The following is a 14,674-nucleotide window of genomic DNA, read 5'->3' as shown; positions in this document are numbered from 1 at the left end:
AGTTCGTAGTTTTGTCAGTGGGGATAAAGTTTTAGTGTTGTTACCAGTGGTAGGGGAGCCTTTAAAAGCTAGGTTTTGTGGACCGTATCAGACTGAAAGGAAATTAAGTGTGTTGAATAATGTGGTAAAAACACCAGATAGAAGGAAGACTCACCGAGTGTGTCATGTGAATCTGCTTAAAAGGTACTTTGAAAGGGAAGGAGAGAAAAAGGAGGTTTTGATGATTCTAACTCAAAGTGATGAACCAAATCCAGATGACTGAATTTGACATACCTCAAATTAAATTGGAAAATGAGGATGTTCTTAAAAATTGGGATAAATTGTTGAGTTACCTTCCAGAGGAAAAACAAGACCTGAAAGAGTTATTGATATCACATGGGCAAATTTGTAGAGATAAATTGGGAAGTACTCAAATAGCTATATCTGATGTGGATGTGGGAAATGCTGTTCCTATCAAACAACATCCATATAGACTTAATCCTTTAAAATTGGCACAGGTTAACAGAGAGATTGAGAGTATGCTGAAAAATGGCATAATTGAAGTGGGTTGCAGCCAATGGAGCTCACCCATAGTGACGGTACCTAAACCAGATGGTACCTAACGGTTGTGTGTGGACGATCGAAAGGTGAATGCAGTTACAAGAACGGACTCTTATCCTATCCCACGTTTGGAGGATTGCATTAAGAAAGTGGGACAATCCGCTTTTATTTCCAAATTGGATTTACTGGAAGGTTACTGGCAGGTACCTTTATCTGAAAGGGTGAAGGAAATTTCAGCTTTTGTGACTCCAGATGGTATATACCAGTTCAAAGTGGATTGTACCGGAAATTTGGACCAAATTTTAGCAGTGTGGTCGCTCCACTGACAGACTTGCTCAAGAAGCGTAACAAATTCCAGTGGACAGCGGAGTGTCAACAGGCATTTGACGGCCTGAAGGCTGTGTTAACCACTGCTCCTGTGTTAGCCATCCCAGATTATACCAAACCATTCAAAGTGGCTGTTGATGCGAGCGATGTGGGCGTAGGTGCGGTGCTACTACAAGACGACGACGAAGGACTAGAGCGGCCTGTTGGTTATTTTTCAAAGAAATTTAATTCTCACCAGAAAAAGTATTCGACGATTGAGAAGGAGACTTTGAGTTTGGTGCTGGGCTTTGCAACATTTTCACATTTATGTGACCAGCAATCCATCTGACACCATTCTGATCATAATCCGTTGACGCTTTTGGAGCGATTCTGGAATAACAATGCAAGGCTGTTTCGCTGGAGTTTATTGTTACAGCCATTTCATTTTAAAATAGTACATGTGGCAGGACAAGAAACCGTGATAGCCGATGCTTTGTCAAGAATGTGATGAATGGAAGGATTTCGGTTGGAGGAAAAAGAACGGGAAAAATGGACTTTATTATTATACCTGTTTGCGTGTGTTGTTTTCTGTTGAACCGGTAAAGTGTTTTTACTGCGTGCATTTCTTAATTGATGGTGCAAAGGTGAAAAATGAAACCATCTTGAAGTTGATGGTTTATTTTTTTTTCTTGGGGGGAGGTGTCATGTGAGAGTACCTTTAAGAAATGGATGTTTAAACAATGTACCTTTAAGAAAACAGTGATGTCAGAGAGTGGGTGGAGCTCAGCTCAGTTCAGCCATTTTGAAGTTTCAGTTTGAAAAAGAGCTTGGGGAGTGTCTGTGGTGAGCTGGATCTGCTGTGATCTCTGCCATGAAAGACTATCTCTGGATCATTTGGGTGATTGAAACTCATAATAGTAAAGCCTTTAACCTGATGTGTTTCTGTTTAAAGGTGTTAAGTCTCTTGGAAGTTTGAAGGAACATTTTAAGGAAGTATTTACTGTTGCAATATTTTCTGAGTTATCTTTGAAGTAAGGGATGTTAATGGAGCCAATGTTTATTTAAGATGTTAAGTTGAGTTCATAGAATAAACATTGTTTTGTGTTAAAAACCACGTGTCCATAATTGTAATATCACACCTGGAGAACAAGCTTCAAAAGCAACAATCTATTAAAGGGGGAGGTTGGTTGAACTCTATGATACATTTTGGGGTTCTGAAAACGCCTCGCCCATAACAGGGGAGAGAGAGGGGAAGAGAGAGGCAAGGGGGAGAGAGAGAGAGGCGGGGGGGTGAGAGAGAGGAGGGGGGGTGAGAGAGAGGAGGGGGGGGGGTGAGAGAGAGAGGGGGGGTGAGAGCGAGGCGGGGGGAGAGAGAGAGAGGCGGGGGGAGAGAGAGAGAGGCAGGGGGAGAGAGAGAGAGGCAGGGGGAAGAGAGAGAGACGGGGGGGGAGAGAGAGAGGCGGGGAGGGAGAGAGAGGCGGGGAGGGAGAGGGAGAGAGAGGCGGGGAGGGAGAGGGAGAGAGAGAGGCGGGGAGGGAGAGAGAGAGAGAGAGGCGGGGAGAGAGAGAGAGAGAGGCGGGGAGGGAGAGAGAGAGAGAGAGGCGGGGAGGGAGAGAGAGGCAGGGAGGGAGAGAGAGAGAGAGGCGGGGAGGGAGAGAGAGAGAGGCGGGGAGGGGGAGAGAGAGGCGGGGAGGGAAGAGAGAGAGGCGGGGGGGAGTGAGAGGGGGGGAGAGAGAGAGGTTGGTGTTTTAATGTCCCAGGGTTTTGAGGACTTGCCGGAAGAACTGATTATCGAGCTGGACACTCTCCATCCGACACGGTTTATTGGAAAGAAGACCAACACTGAGAATGGGTTTCACCACGAAACCGGGACTGACAAACCGGGACTGGCAAACTGCAAACCGGGATTGCCAAACCGGGATTGCCAAACCGGGACTGACAAACCGCGATTGACAAACCGCAAACCGGGATTGCCAAACCGGGACTGACAAACCGCGATTGACAAACCGCAAACCGGGATTGCCAAACCGGGACTGACAAAACCGGGAATCACAAACCGAATAGTTGAGAGAGCGAGTGTGTGTGTGTGAGAGAGGGTGTTGGTCAGCGAGTGTGTGCGTGTGTGAGAGAGTGAATGTGTGAGGAGAGTGAGTGCATGTGAGAGAGAGGGTGAGGGAGTGTATGTGTGAGAGGGCGAGTGCATGAGTGTGAGTGTGTACAAGAGGGAGCGAGAGTCAGTGAGTGAGTGAAAGATTGTTTGTGTGTCTACCATGTTATGATCACTGTTTCCTAGGGGATCTTTCCCTCTGAGATTGTTTATTAACCCTGCCTCATTTCGCATTACCAGATCCAAAATATCCAGATTCCTGGTTGTATCCACAACATATTGTCCGAGGAAACTGTGCTGGATAACACGATGAATTCATCCTCATGGCTACCAGTTTGATTATCCCAATCCACGTGAAGATTAAAGTCACTCAAGATTCACGCCGCGTTTTTCACATGGCTTTATTATCTCTTGATTTATTCTCCGTCCGACAGTTTTGTGGGATCAATAAAACGTTCCCACCACAAGTGTCGCCTTTCCCTTATTATTTCTGACCTCCTCCCAAATGGATTCTACATCTTCTGATCCAAGATCATTTCTCATATTAACGGAGCGACCCCATCACCCATTCCTTCCTGCCGGTCCTTACGAAAAGTCACATACCCCTGAATATTTACTTCCCAGTTTCGATCTCCATGAAACCACATCTCAATGGCTGCAAGACCATGTGCATTAAGCTCAACTTGTGAATTCCTTTTTTATTGTGTCGTATGTCAGGTCTGCGATGCACGCCGTAACCCACAGGTGTCACTGTTCACCAACGAGATGCGTGCCTGCCCCTTTAAGTAAATTCAGAGGAGAAAAATAATCGACTCCTCCCACCTCATGATGTCCTAAAGTGCCTCACAGCCAATGGGGTCCTTTTGAAATGTGGTCACTGTTGTAATGTGAGGAAGCCAGGAGCCAATTTACGCATGGCAAGATCCCAGAAGCCCCAACGTGACCCACATGGGAGCCGAGGTTTAATATCACAACCCCAAAAACAACAACTCCGACAGTGCTGGGCTCCCTCAGCACTGACCCTCCCACAGTGCGGCGCTCCCTCAGTACTGACCCTCCCACAGTGCGGCACTCCCTCAGTACTGATCCTCCCACAGTGCGGCACTCCCTCAGTACTGACCCTCCCACAGTGCGGCGCTCCCTCAGTACTGACCCTCCCACAGTGCGGCGCTCCCTCAGTACTGACCCTCTGACAGTGCGGCGCTCCCTCAGTACTGACCCTCTGACAGTGCGGCGCTCCCTCAGCACTGACCCTCCCACAGTGCGGCACTCGCTCAGTACTGACCCTCCCACAGTGCGGCACTCCCTCAGTACTGACCCTCTGACAGTGCGGCGCTCCCTCAGCACTGACCCTCCCACAGTACGGCACTCGCTCAGTACTGACCCTCCCACAGTGCGGCACTCGCTCAGTACTGACCCTCCCACAGTGCGGCGCTCACTCAGCACTGACCCTCCCACAGTGCGGCGCTCCCTCAGTACTGACCCTCCCACAGTGCGGTGCTCCCTCAGTACTGACCCTCCGTCAGTGCGGCACTCGCTCAGTACTGGCCCTCCCACAGTGCGGTGCTCCCTCAGTACTGACCCTCCGACAGTGCGACACTCGCTCAGTACTGACCCTCCGACAGTGCGGCGCTCCCTCAGTACTGACCCTCTGACAGTGCGGCGTCCCTCAGCACTGACCCTCCCACAGTGCGGCGCTCCCTCAGTACTGACCCTCCCACAATGCGGCGCTCCCTCAGTCCTGACCATCCCACAGTGCGGCACTCCCTCAGTACTGACCCTCCCACAGTGCGGCGCTCATTCAGCACTGACCCTCCCACAGTGCGGCGCTCCCTCAGTACTGACCCTCCCACAGTGAGGTGCTCCCTCAGTACTGACCCTCCGACAGTGCGGCACTCGCTCAGTACTGACCCTCCCACAGTGCGGCGCTCCCTCAATACAGACCCTCCCACAGTGCGGCGCTCCCTCAGTACTGACACGCCGACAGTGCGGCACTCCCTCTGCACTGACCCTCCCATAGTGCGGCGCACCCTCAGTACTGACCCTCCGACAGTGCGGCGCTCCCTCAGCACTGACCCTCCCACAGAGCAGCACTCCCTCAGTACTGACCCTCCGACAGTGCGGCGATCCCTCAGTACTGACCCTCCGACAGTGCGGCACTCCCTCAGTACTGACCCTCCAACAGTGCGGCGCTCCCTCAGTACTGACCCTCCCACAGTGCGGCGCTCCCTCAATACAGACCCTCCCACAGTGCGGCGCTCCCTCAGCACTGACCCTCCCACAGAGCAGCACTCCCTCAGTACTGACCCTCCGACAGTGCGGCGATCCCTCAGTACTGACCCTCCGACAGTGCGGCACTCCCTCAGTACTGACCCTCCAACAGTGCGGCGCTCCCTCAGTACTGACCCTTCCACAGTGCGGCGCTCCCTCAATACAGACCCTCCCACAGTGCGGCGCTCCCTCAGTACTGACCCTCCGACAGTGCGGCGCTCCCTCAGTACTGACCCTCCCACAGTGCGGCGTTCCCTCAGTACTGACCCTCCCACAGTGCGGCACTCTCCCGGCGACTGCCTAGGTCCGCACTCTGCTGTCTGACATCTAAACCCCTCTCCCCCCTCCTGCCCCACCTCCGGCTGGATGAACTGTTGGCCTTGGCTCTCTGTCTCTCCCCTTCACCGGGCCCCCCTCTCCGCCCATCCCCCCACCCCCAAAGTTTGGCGAGATGTCGGTAGAGCGAGGGGGGAAGATTATGGTGGAGCAAGTCCCCAAAGCAAGCCAGCGTTCTCGCTCCGGGCTGAGATTGAACCTTACAGAGCCGCCTGCCCCAGTTGAACAGCTTGAACGGCAATCCCACGCAGAGCAGTTGTTGGCATCGCATCTTAGCGTCGGCATACATTTGAAGAACAACTCTTTGGGGATATTGGCCGGGGACGGGGGGGGGGACGGGGGGGGGGGGAGAGTGAGGGGGGGGGAAGGATACTCGAGCAGGTTACGGGCTGGTTACACTGGCTGGAAGGCACATTCGGAGGCGAACAAGTCCTGGTGTCGCATTCGGAACCGGGGCTCGAGACCTCGCGACAATGGGGGGGAGGGGGGGGGGGCATTCCACTGACTGAGGGAGTGCTGAATTTGGGTGCACTTGTGTGCTGTAGTGAGAGTTTGGTGACTGAGGGAGTGCTGAATTTGGGTGCACTTGTGTGCTGTAGTGAGAGTTTGGTGACTGAGGGAGTGCTGAATTTGGGTGCACTTGTGTGCTGTAGTGAGAGTTTGGTGACTGAGGGAGTGCTGAATTTGGGTGCATTTGAGTGCTGTAGTGAGAGTTTGGTGACTGAGGGAGAGCTGAATTTGCTGCATTTGAGTGCTGTAGTGAGAGTTTGGTGACTGAGGGAGTGCTGAATTTGGGTGCATTCGAGTGCTGTAGTGAGAGTTTGGTGACTGAGGGAGTGCTGAATTTGGGTGCATTTGAGTGCTGTAGTGAGAGTTTGGTGACTGAGGGAGTGCTGAATTTGGGTGCATTTGAGTGCTGTAGTGAGCGTTTGGTGACTAAGGGAGAGCTGAATTTGGGTGCTTTTGAGCGCGATAGTGAGAGTTTGGTGACTGAGGGAGTGCTGAATTTGGGTGCACTTGTGTGCCGTAGTGAGAGTTTGGTGACTGAGGGAGTGCTGAATTTGGGTGCACTTGCGTGCTGTAGTGAGAGTTTGGTGACTGAGGGAGAGCTGAATTTGCTGCATTTGAGTGCTGTAGTGAGAGTTTGGTGACTGAGGGAGTGCTGAATTTGGGTGCTCTTGCGTGCTGTAGTGAAAGTTTGGTGACTGAGGGAGTGCTGAATTTGGGTGCATTTGAGTGCTGTAGTGAGCGTTTGGTGACTAAGGGAGAGCTGAATTTGGGTGCTTTTGAGCGCGATAGTGAGAGTTTGGTGACTGAGGGAGTGCTGAATTTGGGTGCACTTGTGTGCTGTTGTGAGAGTTTGGTGACTGAGGTAGTGCTGAATTTGGGTGCATTTGAGTGCTGTAGTGAGAGTTTGGTGACTGATGGAGTGCTGAATTTGGGTGCACTTGCGTGCTGTAGTGAGAGTGTGGCGACTGAGGGAGTGCTGAATTTGGGTGCATTTGAGTGCTGTAGTGAGAGTTTGGTGGCTGAGGGAGTGCTGAATTTGGGTGCATTTGAGTGCTGTAGTGAGAGTTTGGTGACTGAGGGAGTGCTGAATTTGGGTGCATTTGAGTGCTGTAGTGAGAGTTTGGTGACTGAGGGAGTGCTGAATTTGGGTGCATTTGGGTGCTGTAATGAGAGTTTGGTGACTGAGGGAGTGCTGAATTTAGGTGCACCTGCGTGCTGTAGTGAGAGTTTGATGACTGAGGGAGTGCTGAAATTGGGTGCTTTTGAGCGCGATAGTGTGAGTTTGGTGACTGAGGGAGTGCTGAATTTGGGTGCATTTGAGTGCTGTAGTGAGAGTTTGGTGGCTGAGGGAGTGCTGAATTTGGGTGCTGTAGTGAGAGTTTGGTGACTGAGGGAGTGCTGAATTTGGGTGCACTTGCGTGCTGTAGTGAGAGTTTGGAGACTGAGGGAGTGCTGAATTTGGGTGCATTTGAGTGCTGTAGTGAGAGTTTGGTGGCTGAGGGAGTGCTGAATTTGGGTGCATTTGAGTGCTGTAGTGAGAGCTTGGTGACTGAGGGAGTGCTGAATTTGGGTGCTTTTGAGTGCTATAATGAGAGTTTGGTGACTGAGGGAGTGCTGAATTTGGGTGCATTTGAGTGCTGTAGTGAGAGTTTGGTGACTGAGGGAGAGCTGAATTTGCTGCATTTGAGTGCTGTAGTGAGAGTTTGGTGACTGAGGGAGTGCTGAATTTGGGTGCATTCGAGTGCTGTAGTGAGAGTTTGGTGACTGAGGGAGTGCTGAATTTGGGTGCATTTGAGTGCTGTAGTGAGAGTTTGGTGACTGAGGGAGTGCTGAATTTGGGTGCATTTGAGTGCTGTAGTGAGCGTTTGGTGACTAAGGGAGAGCTGAATTTGGGTGCTTTTGAGCGCGATAGTGAGAGTTTGGTGACTGAGGGAGTGCTGAATTTGGGTGCACTTGTGTGCCGTAGTGAGAGTTTGGTGACTGAGGGAGTGCTGAATTTGGGTGCACTTGCGTGCTGTAGTGAGAGTTTGGTGACTGAGGGAGAGCTGAATTTGCTGCATTTGAGTGCTGTAGTGAGAGTTTGGTGACTGAGGGAGTGCTGAATTTGGGTGCTCTTGCGTGCTGTAGTGAAAGTTTGGTGACTGAGGGAGTGCTGAATTTGGGTGCATTTGAGTGCTGTAGTGAGCGTTTGGTGACTAAGGGAGAGCTGAATTTGGGTGCTTTTGAGCGCGATAGTGAGAGTTTGGTGACTGAGGGAGTGCTGAATTTGGGTGCACTTGTGTGCTGTTGTGAGAGTTTGGTGACTGAGGTAGTGCTGAATTTGGGTGCATTTGAGTGCTGTAGTGAGAGTTTGGTGACTGATGGAGTGCTGAATTTGGGTGCACTTGCGTGCTGTAGTGAGAGTGTGGCGACTGAGGGAGTGCTGAATTTGGGTGCATTTGAGTGCTGTAGTGAGAGTTTGGTGGCTGAGGGAGTGCTGAATTTGGGTGCATTTGAGTGCTGTAGTGAGAGTTTGGTGACTGAGGGAGTGCTGAATTTGGGTGCATTTGAGTGCTGTAGTGAGAGTTTGGTGACTGAGGGAGTGCTGAATTTGGGTGCATTTGGGTGCTGTAATGAGAGTTTGGTGACTGAGGGAGTGCTGAATTTAGGTGCACCTGCGTGCTGTAGTGAGAGTTTGATGACTGAGGGAGTGCTGAAATTGGGTGCTTTTGAGCGCGATAGTGTGAGTTTGGTGACTGAGGGAGTGCTGAATTTGGGTGCATTTGAGTGCTGTAGTGAGAGTTTGGTGGCTGAGGGAGTGCTGAATTTGGGTGCATTTGAGTGCTGTAGTGAGAGTTTGGTGACTGAGGGAGTGCTGAATTTGGGTGCACTTGCGTGCTGTAGTGAGAGTTTGGAGACTGAGGGAGTGCTGAATTTGGGTGCATTTGAGTGCTGTAGTGAGAGTTTGGTGGCTGAGGGAGTGCTGAATTTGGGTGCATTTGAGTGCTGTAGTGAGAGCTTGGTGACTGAGGGAGTGCTGAATTTGGGTGCTTTTGAGCGCGATAGTGTGAGTTTGGTGACTGAGGGAGTGCTGAATTTGGGTGCACTTGCGTGCTGTAGTGAGAGTTTGGTGACTGAGGGAGTGCTGAATTTGGGTGCACTTGCGTGCTGTGGTGAGAGTTTGGTGACTGAGGGAGTGCTGAATTTGGGTGCACCTGCGTGCTGTAGTGAGACTTTGGTGACTGAGGGAGTGCTGAATTTGGGTGCACTTGCGTGCTGTAGTGAGAGTTTGGTGACTGAGGGAGTGCTGAATTTGGGTGCATTTGAGTGCTGTAGTGAGAGTTTGGTGGCTGAGGGAGTGCTGAATTTGGGTGCATTTGAGTGCTGTAGTGAGAGTTTGGTGACTGAGGGAGTGCTGAATTTGGGTGCTTTTGAGTGCTATAATGAGACTTTGGTGACTGAGGGAGTGCTGAATTTGGGTGCACTTGCGTGCTGTAGTGAGAGTTTGGTGACTGAGGGAGTGCTGAGTTAGGTGCACTTGCGTGCTGTAGTGAGAGGCTGATGACTGCGGGAGTACTGAATTTGGGTGCTTTTGAGCGCGATAGTGTGAGTTTGGTGACTGAGGGAGTGCTGAATTTGGGTGCACTTGCGTGCTGTAGTGAGAGTTTGGTGACTGAGGGAGTGCTGAATTTGGGTGCATTTGAGTGCTGTAGTGAGAGTTTGGTGACTGAGGGAGTGCTGAATATGGGTGCACTTGCGTGCTGTAGTGAGAGTTTGGTGACTGAGGTAGTGCTGAGTTTGGTGACTGCGGTAGTGCTGAATTTGGGTGCATTTGAGTGCTGTAGTGAGAGTTTGGTGTCTGAGGGAGTGCTGAATTTGGGTGCATTTGAGTGCTGTAGTGAGAGTTTGGTGACTGAGGGAGTGCTGAATTTGGGTGCACTTGCGTGCTGTAGTGAGAGTTTGGTGACTGAGGGAGTGCTGAATCTGGGTGCATTTGAGTGCTGTAGTGAGAGTTTGGTGACTAAGGGAGAGCTGAATTTGGGTGTTTTTGAGCGCGATAGTGAGAGTTTGGTGACTGAGGGAGTGCTGAATTTGGGTGCAGTTGCGTGCTGTAGTGAGAGTTTGGTGACTGAGGGAGTGCTGAATGTGGGTGAATTTGAGTGCTGTAGTGAGAGTTTGGTGACTGAGGGAGTGCTGAATTTGGGTGAATTTGAGTGCTATAATGAGAGTTTGGTGACTGAGGGAGTGCTGAATGTGGGTGAATTTGAGTGCTGTAGTGAGAGTTTGGTGACTGAGGGAGTGCTGAATTTGGGTGAATTTGAGTGCTATAATGAGAGTTTGGTGACTGAGGGAGTGCTGAATTTGGGTGCATTTGAGTGCTATAGTGAGAGTTTGGTGACTGAGGGAGTGCTGAATTTGGGTGCATTTGAGTGCTGTAGTGAGAGTTTGGTGACTGAGGGAGTTAGGTGAGGAGGGAGCAAGGTGCTCCTTTCATTTCATTTCCTACATTTCGTCAAAGAGCGTGAAGGGAGCCGGGAGTTTACAGAGTGCTGCTGACTGGGCCTAGAGTCGGAGTTGGTCCAGAGGGAAGCTACATTCTGTAAGGTAAACGTTTTTTTTTTTTTTTTTTAATTTTTAATTGACATTTTTTTGTTGTTTGTTTTGGGGGCAGCAAGCTAACATTCTTTCTTTTCGCAGAATCATCAATTTTCGAGTGTTCACTTGGGAGTGTAGCAGCAGTATGTATTGAGGGCAGCACGGTAGCATTATGGTTAGCACAATTGCTTCAGCTTTATAAAACCCCGGTTAGACCACACTTGGAATATTGTGTCCAGTTCTGGTCGCCTCATTATAGGAAGGATGTGGATGCTTTGGAGAGGGTACAGAGGAGATTTACCAGGATGCTGCCTGGACTGGAGGGCATGTCTTGTGAAGAAAGGTTGAGGCAGCTAGGGCTTTTCTCACTGGAGCGAAGAAGGAAGAGAGGTGACTTGGTAGAGGTGTACAAGGCGATGAGAGGCATGGATAGAGTGGATAGCCAGAGACTTTTCCCATATCTCGTGGGGATATCATTTTCTGGTGATTGGAGGAAGGTATAGGGGAGATGTCAGAGGCAGGTTTGTTACACAGAGTGGTGGGTGTGTGGAATGCATTGCCAGCAGAGGTGGTGGAGTCAGAGTCATTAGGGATATCTAAGCGACTCTTAGGCACATGGACAGCAGTAAATTGAAGGGGTGTAGGTTAGGTTGACCTTAGATGAGGATAAATGATCGGCACAACATCGTGGGCCGAAGGGCCTGTACTGTGCTGTACTGCTCTATGTTCTATATTTTTTTTTAAGCAACCTAATGGGTGTTTAATCTTTCTTTTTTTCCCCCCCTCTTTAAATCTCTTTGTGAATTCAGATTAGAGGGGATGGAGGCTAGGGCAGTTGCATGCTCCTCCTGTAAGATGTGGGCGGTGAGGGATACCACCGGTTTCCCCGCTGACTATACCTGCGGGAAGTGCACCCAACTCCAGATCCTCAGAGACCGCGTTAGGGAACTGGAGCTGGAGCCGGATGAACTTCGGATCATCCGGGAGGCAGAGGGGGGTGATAGAGAAGTTACAGGGAGGTAGCCACACCCGAGGTACAGGACAAGAGTAGCCGGGTTACAGTCACGGGCAGACAGTGCAGGGATCCCCTTCAAAACAAATAGACCGTTTTGGATGCTGTTGGGGGGGAGGGGGGGGGGGGGAGAATGACCCTAGCGGCCAGGTCTCTGGCACTGAGTCCGGCTCTGTGGCTCAGAAGGGAAGGGGGGAGAATAGAAAAAGCAATAGTGATAGGAGACGCAATGGGTAGGGGAATGGGTAGGAGATTCTGTGGTCGCGAGCGAGACTCCCGGAAGGTATGTGGCCTCCCGGGTGCCAGGGCCAGGGATGTCTCGGATCGAGTCTACAGGAGTCTTAAGGGGGAGGGGGAGCAACCAGAAGTCGTGGTGCACATAGGCACCAACGACATAGGTAGGAAAAGGGATGAGGATCTAAAAAGTGATCTTAGGGAGTTAGGTTGGAAGCTAAAGAGCAGGACAAGCACAGTGATCTCGGGATGGCCACGTGCAAGTGAGGCAAGGAACAGAGAGGGAGTGCAGTTGAACACGTGGCTACAGGGCTGGTGCAGGAGGGAAGGCTTCAGATATGTGGATCATTGGGATATCTTCTGGGAAGGTGGGACCTGTACACGAAGGACGGATTGCACCTAAACTGGAGGGGCACCAATACCCTGGGGGGGGGGGGAGGTTTGCTAGAGCTCTTCGGGAGGGTTTAAACTAGTTTGGCAGGGGGGTGGGAACCAGAGCTATGGATCAGAGGCTAGGGCAGAAATACTATGCAGCAAGTCTGTGAGGAAGGAAGGACAGTTGATAGGGCAAAGTTGCACTCAGTGGAATGGGTTAAAGTGTGTCTGTTTCAATGCAAGGAGTGTCATCGAATTTACAGTGCAGAAGGAGGCCATTCGGCCCATCGAGTCTGCACCGGCTCTTGGAAAGAGCACCCTACCCAAGGTCCACACCTCCACCCTATCCCCAGAACCCAGCAACCCCACCCAACACTCAGGGCAACACGAAGGGCAGGAATAAGGGAGATGAACTTAGAGCTTGGATCAGTACTTGGAACTGGGATGTTGTGGCCATAACGGAGGCATGGATTTCACAGGGGCAGGAATGGTTGTTAGATGTTCCGGGGTTTAGATGTATTCAGAAGAATAGGGAGGGAGGTAAAAGAGGAGGGGGAGTGGCACCGTTAATTAGGGAGTGCACCACAGCTGCAGAAAAGGAGTAGTTGAGGAGGGTTTGTCTACTGAGTCAGTATGAGTGGAAGTCAGAAACAAGAAAGGAGCAGTCACTTTATTGGGAGTTTTCTATAGACCCCCCAATAGCAGCAGAGAGGTAGAGGAACACATTGGGCGGCAGATCTTGGAAAAGTGCAGAAGTAACAGAGTTGTTGTCATGGGTGACTTCAACTTCCCGAATATTGACTGGAACCTCCTTAGTGCAAATGGTTTGGATGGAGCAGATCTTGTCAGGTGTGTCCAGGAAGGATTCCTGACTCAATATGTAGATAGGCCGACTAGGGGGGAGGCCGTATTGGACTTGGTGCTCGGCAACGAACCAGGCCAGGTGTCAGATGCCTCGGTGGGGGAGCATTTCAGTGACAGTGACCACAACTCCTTGACCTTTACCATAGTCATGGAGAGGGATAGGAACACACAGTATGGGAAGGTATTTAATTGGGGGGAGGGGAAATTATACTGCTATTAGACAGGAGCTGAGGAGCATAAAGTGGGAACAGTTGTTCTTGGGGAAATGCACAACACAATGTGGGGGTTGTTTAAGGAACACTTGCTGCGAGTGTTGAATTGTTTTGTCCAACTGAGGTGAGGAAGGAATGGTAAGGTGAAGGAGCCTTGGATGACAAGAGAAGTGGAGCTTCTAGTCAAGAGGAAGGAAGCTTACGTAAGGTTGAGGAAGCGAGGATCTGACTTGGCTCTAGAGGGTTACAAGGTAGCCTGGACAGAACTCAAAAATGGACTGAGGAGAGCTAGAAGGGGGCACGAAAAAGCCCTGGAGGGAAGGATGAGGGAAAACCCCAAGGCGTTGTGAGAAATAAGAGGATGATCAGAGTGAGAGTAGGGCCGATCAGGGATAGTGGAGGGAACTTGCGCCTGGAGTCTGAGGAGATGAGGGAGGCCCTAAATGAATACTTCAGTATTCACCAGAGAGAGGGACCTTGTTGCTCATGAGAACAGTGTGAACCAGGTTAATAGACTCAAACAGGGTGATATTAAAGAGGAGGATGAGCTGGAAATTTTGGAAAGCATCAGGATAGATAAGTCCCCTGGGCCAAACAGGATATACCCAAGGTTACTACGGAAGCGAGGGAGGAGATTGCTGTGCCGTTGGCGATGATCTTTGCGTCCTCACTCTCCACTGGAATAGTACCGGATGATTGGAGGGAGGCAAATGTTGTTCCCCTGTTCAAGAAAGGGAATAGGAAATCCCTGGGAATTACAGAACCATCAGCCTTACGTCTGTGGTGAGCAAAATACTGGAAAGGATTCTGAGAGATAGGATTTATGATTATTTAGAAATACATAGTTTGATTAAAGATAGTCAGCATGGCTTTGTGAGGGGCAGGTCATGCCTTACAAGCCTCATTGAATTCTTTGGGGATGTGACGAGACACATTGATGAAGGTCGGGCAGTGGATGCGGTGTATATGGATTTCAGTAAGGCATTTGATAAGGTTCTCCATGGTAGGCTCATTCAGAAAGTTTGGGGGCATGGGATACAGGGAAATGTGGCTGTCTGGATACAGAATTGGCTGGCCGAAAGAAGACAGCGAGTGGTAGTGGATGGAAAGTATTCCGCCTGGAGGTCGGTGACCAGTGGTGTCCCGCAAGGATCTGTTCTGGGTCCTCTGCTCTCTGTGGTTTTTATAAATGACTTGGATGAGGAAGTGGAAGGGTGGGTTACTAAGTTTTGCCGATGACACAAAGGTTGGTGGCGTTGTAGATAGTGTTGAGGGTTGTTGCGGGTTACAACAGGATATTGACAGGATGCAGAGCTGGGCTGAGAAGTGGCA

The sequence above is a fragment of the Scyliorhinus torazame genome, chromosome 26 (assembly GCF_047496885.1).
Source record: "Scyliorhinus torazame isolate Kashiwa2021f chromosome 26, sScyTor2.1, whole genome shotgun sequence".
In the NCBI taxonomy this organism is placed as follows: domain Eukaryota; kingdom Metazoa; phylum Chordata; class Chondrichthyes; order Carcharhiniformes; family Scyliorhinidae; genus Scyliorhinus; species Scyliorhinus torazame.
Note: the sequence above shows the minus strand (reverse complement) of the source record.